General features: G+C 35.6%; 1 pseudogene; it reads right to left on the minus strand.

Moving 5' to 3' along the window:
• Window positions 1-2,389: 2,389 nt before the first annotated feature.
• LOC149568871 (putative germin-like protein 2-3) lies at window positions 2,390-4,712 on the minus strand (annotated as a pseudogene).
• Window positions 4,713-5,852: the final 1,140 nt, after the last annotated feature.

The raw sequence follows: 5,852 nt of genomic DNA on the forward strand, positions 1-5,852 counted from the left end.
TATTTTGGTGGTGTGCCTGATGTCTCCTGTCGAAAAAATCCACCTTCTCCCTAGTCTAGTTCAATGTCAAACCTGTTGTGTAAACTCGGGATGGGAGTCAATGTCTGATTTGGTCTTCATGTTATGATTGGTTGTCTCCTCGTCAGTTTTCATTCTCTCGACGATCACTGTGATGTATTGGAGAGTTCGTTCTTTTCTATGTTTAAAAAAAAATTAGAGTTATAATTGTCTAAATTATTATTAGAATTATTGAGTTATATTGTTGTTAATATTTTGTTCAAAATAATGTTATAACGTACATATTAACACTATTTTAAGGGTAGTCGTAAATTGTGTTTGTTAGTGGGTCTGGTATTCTTTTATGTTGTTAGTATAATATTTTAAATGTAAATAAAAGTAATAAGGTGTTAGATTTCAAATTAATGTTAGATGAGTAAGTTTTGTTAAAAATTTTTTTTGCTAGTATTATTTTGAAGTAATTTTAATTATTATGTTTTTAAATATTAGTTATTTAGTACATTTTAGTTAGAATGTTCGTATGTTAGATTATATTTAAAAATTTAGTATCATTATTGATTTGAAAAGGTTGTCTAAGATAAATTAGCTGCTGTATTTAACCCATTTTCAAATATATTTAGATTTATTATTTTAAGTGGTTATATCGTTCTTAAATCAAAGGTTAGTGTTATTGTATCTTAAAATGTTTTAGATTAGTAAAGGTTGTAAAATTAAGTTAGATTATTAGATTAAATTTTAAGTGTTGAATATATATCTAGATAGTTGTTTATTATTGCGAGTTTACGATAATTTGGTTTAATTGTGTTTAATTATAATATATTACCTTAAAATCAAAGCAATAATGAAAAAAAAGATGAAATCAATTTAATAACGAATGCTTAGATTTAACGACCTTTTCACACTCATCGATGATAAACTTGAATGGAAATGACAGGTCATCGTTAGGAGATCCCATATCTGTTTCTCATTTTACCTATACTTTAACGTGTGCATCTAAACTTTTCAAGCTTTGTGGTGTTATTGATCTAAAAATAAAATAAAATTTGTTGGTGTGTTTTTGCCCCAATTCTTTGGCATGACAGAATAGCTCAATCAAATTGAAAATTTTAAGAAGTCATTTTGATTTAGAAATTTCAGTTCTCATGAAGTTGTAAATTTCAATAAAATGGTAGGATAAAATCTATCACACACGCTCCTGAAATTATCTCTATCAAAATATTTATATTATTTCACAATGTATAACAACAACAACGATCAATTGAATCTTCAGTTTGAAAGCCTTCGATTCCACCATTTTACTTCGCGCGATTTAATTGAAGTTGAAATCTGATAGTTATTTTTTTTCTTAATAGTTCCTTCAACTTCTTGGCTCCACCATTTTTCTTTACATATTTAGTTAAAACTGGAGTGTGAAGATCATTTATGTTTGTAAGCTCTTATTAATATTCCTTACTACTACCTTTTCCCTCCCTTTTCATGAACATTTTTGGGTTGCCCAGAAAATAGAATTCTCAAAAATTTGAGAAATGTTACAAAGATTAGAAAGAGTGCACAAAGTTTAACTATTAAACCCTCTACTCCATCAATGCAATTGATAAAAATAAAACCAGGTTTCATTATTTAACAAACTTCATCACCGCCATGAATTTTCATTTAAATTATTATTTCAACTCTACATTAGCTCCCCCTATTGTAATAAATGTAATAATCCATTATTAGCTACTTCTCAACCATTAGAACTGAAAGTTGCAAATTTATTGGACTACTATACAAGATGAAGACCTGCATTTTATCACAGTGTAATAGATGTATCTCTATTTTCTTGCCCTATAATAGAGAATTTTACAAAATTAAAGAAGTTAATAACCTTTGGACTTTCTTCATCACTACACAAATTGACATCTTGTATCAAGAAAATAAATAATTTTTTGAATATAAAAAGCAGCAAGAGGGCGCTGACCCATCATACAAACAAAAAACATTAGACAATGTTAGAAATAAAAGAACCTAGTGCCAAACAACGAGAAAAAAAGAACCTCAACTAAAGTCCACCTCTGTAAAAAACAAAGGTTCAAATGCGGAAAACCCACCAACCTATGGAATGGATAGATCCATCACTGCTAACTGCTAACCCATCAAAGAGTCCCAGATCTGACAAACCCAGAAGCAAGGCACCCCTGGTAGAACCATGAAAAAGAAAAAAATATGACTTCCCACATGAAAAAACAAAGAGGGCATCATCAAGGAAGATTCCCCACTGACCCAACAGGACACCAATAAGACCAGAGATCCTCCCTCCATCGAGAAAAACCTCTGAGAAGCGAGCATCCCGTGGGTCAAAAAATCCCCCGAAATAAAGAAGCATGGTCCATTACTCTGCAAAAACCACTGCCATACCATGGAGGAACCAATGAGACACATGTTTGAGAAGCACCCTCCATTCGTCTGGTGTGGCATCATCAGATCCCTCTCTCCCTCCATCGTTGGCCCACTCACTGTAAGAAAATGCAGCTTGCCTCGCAGTCATCCCTGCTCCAAGATAATAGTATTAAGGAAAGAAATAAGTTAACTGAAAAAAAAAAAAAATTTGAATTCTAAGTTGTGTTTCGAATGGGGTAACTCGTGACAATTGCTTCTTATTAGCATACAATATAGACCCCTATTGTAAGAGATACTATTCCATTCCTTGTTAATGCATCTAGTATCTAGCAGAGAGATTTATACATTTTGTTATACCATAGCAATACGAAATCATACATCTTCATCTCCATCTTTTCATGAAACAAAGACGCAAATTATGTATCAATCAAGGGAACGGAGCCGCAAGATCTAGAATTGTAGAACATTAAAGTTCGTATCATGACATGTTTCATTTGTGAGGATGTTAGTTTACCATCATAGAAATTCTCACACTCATACCTTTGGATAGCTGATTATAGCTCATTAAGCTTTGCAAGCTTTTGGAGATAACTACCAAGTAATATTGAATTGATCTAACCGTTAAAGTTTTCAAATGAATGTACATGTGATATATAAACGTGTACATCTATTACATTCGATTTGGAAATGTAGCTTGTGCTCTCTATGAGATATCTCTTTGTATAGGTTCGTGTGTTCTATATAATGCTTTTCTTCGTCCCAACTGCACTTCTTATGGGCCGAAGCATGATTTGTTGGGTACATGCCTTCAAATTCACAAAGTAGACTCTGTCTCCTTCAGGTTTCTCAAATATGATTGGCCAGATCTTACTATCTCCTATACATGACTTGGATTCCGTACTTAAGATAATTTGATATTACACATTCTAGTAACACCTTAGATAGTGCCTCCACACATTCTAAGAATCTAGTTTTGCATGAGCTTTATTATAGAGCTTAAGCATGCATTCGATTGAGTAACACAATAGATGTAAAGTCCAATATAGTTAATTCTAATTTTTAAGGAACCCTATACTAGAAATATAGTGAATGCATAAAACATATTATAAAAGAAATATTTAATTGTCAAATTTATAAGCTATATCAGAATTGAGTAAAATTCATTTGTAAATATTTATTCATTGTTTTATTATTTTAATAACATAACGAACAGAAGGCAGTTATTTGTATTATAGATATACTAACCTCGTTATTTAGAACTATTCAAAATAAGTCTAGAACCAATTTTCTTTGTTGAAACGTGTCCCATAAATAGTGCGAGAACGCGATAATGATATTGAGTACTTTTATTTGACTACAATTTTTTTTAATAAAGAAAATACACCGGCACGGAGATTAGAGCCACACTCTGGTACATTTATTCCAAGGAATGGAAAAGAAAAAGGGTGAATAATAAAGAGGGTCTCCCCACGCCTTGTTCTAGTGTTCTTTTATTTATTGAATAGATTGGATGATGCAACGAATTGAGTTGAGCATTGAGCATTGAGCATGGGAATGCTATGCGAATTGCTTCTGAATGTAAACCACGAGCTGTTGGGTGATGCGGAAGGCCTTGCTGAGCACGGAATCGGGGAGAGGGGGGTTCGCGCCAAAGAGAGAATTGGCGATTGTCTGCACTCCCGGGAGCTGGCTGCTCAAAGCAGCGATGGCCACCGCATTCTCCTTCCCCACATTCTGCTGGAAATGCACGAGCGCCTTGGGGAAGACGAACACGTCTCCCTTTTCCAACGTCTTGCTGAAGAAGGTGTTGTTGGTGTCGATAAACCCTACAAAGAGCTCGCCTTCCGCTAGAAAGAGAACCTCGGTGGCTCTGGGGTGGGTGTGAGGAGGATTAATTCCACCCACTGCGTAGTCGATGCGGACCAGAGATATTCCCAACGTGTTCAGCCCCGGTATCTGCATTAGGTTGGCAGGGGTCACGTTGGAGCTAACTGCATTGTCGGTGTTCCCCGCCTGCGCCAGCCCCCTGAAGAAGAAGTCCTCTGCCGATGCATCCTTGGCCTCTTTGCAAACGAATCCGTTCACCTTAACTGATCAATACAATTTGTTACTGTTTGCGGTAGTTATAATCACACCAATCATTAATAATCACATAAACGATTAATATTGCTGCACTCACCTTCGCTGTCCAGGACTGCGACGCAGAAATCTTGCAAGGGATCGGCATCCGCCGCCATCACATCTTCACTGTAACAACACATCAACAGGAAGAGTCCCAACGACAATTGCAAGCAAATCATCATTCCCTTCGCCATTTTATGCTGGAGAGTCTCCAGCAGAAGAGCTCAGGATATGGATGTGTGATTGAATATTTGTGTATATTACAAGACCATTACATGCCTATTATATAGGGGAAACATGCGAGGACTAATCCTTTCCCACGTAATTGTTTAATTGTAATATACTTCCAATATCATGCAATTGTTGACCTGTTATTTACGGACTGATTCATGCTGATGGAGTAATTGCTCATTACAATTGAGGGGACCAATTCATTTTTGACGTAGTCGTTAGTTATAATATATTTGGTTAGTAGGTGGTCTTTTCGTTTGCTCGAACTGATTCGGTAGATTTGTTCTTCCCATTCCTCTCTCTTTGTGCAGGAAAGTATATTCATCAACACGGAAATGTTTTCTGCGTATCCACAAAACAGATTCAAATGCTTTAGACTTGGTCGAGTGAGTACGTAAGGGCCCGTTCGGTGAGTGGAATAGGAATACGTATTGTATTCTGGAATAAAAAGTATTCCTGTTCTCCGTTTGGTTCAGCCAATACTTGATGGGAATTCGCGGACCCGAAAATTTACGTTTTCTAAAATTTAAAAAAATGGAATAGGAATACGTATTCCAATAACACCTATTTTGGTGGAATTGCAAAATCCCATTTTTGGGCCAAAAATGGAATACGTATTCCATTTTTACCTCGTATTCCAATCCCGTTTTGGTGCATCCAAACAAGGAATTCAAATTTTTTGGAATACGTATTCCTATTCCTCTCACCAAACGGGCCCTAAGTGTTAGAAAAGTTCCAGCCCTTCCCTTATTTGTGTAGGAACCCACCAACTCTGCAGCCTTGTTCACATTTTTCTCAGCCCGCTTTACATCGTACGATCACGCGCACCGAAGTTTTCGAAATATTAACCAACAGAAGGGCCCGGCTCTATAATATTGTTTTATTAAGTTTGGGATGATGAAATTTTCTTTCTTGTTATGGATTTTTCTATCCATATTTAGTTTTAGGCGATTCATTAGGGGAAGCCACCCCTTAATTTAGAGATTCAATCTCACCACAGGTTCACCCAAAACTTGAGAGTGTTTCCATGTTCCAAAAGGATAGCTTGACACCATATGTATCTCTCTATAGGTGCAATCTACAATAGGTTATTTCACCATTAG

Source organism: Cupressus sempervirens, chromosome 3, assembly GCF_028749045.1.
Source record: "Cupressus sempervirens isolate cs-2001-9-10 chromosome 3, ASM2874904v1, whole genome shotgun sequence".
Lineage (NCBI taxonomy): Eukaryota > Viridiplantae > Streptophyta > Pinopsida > Cupressales > Cupressaceae > Cupressus > Cupressus sempervirens.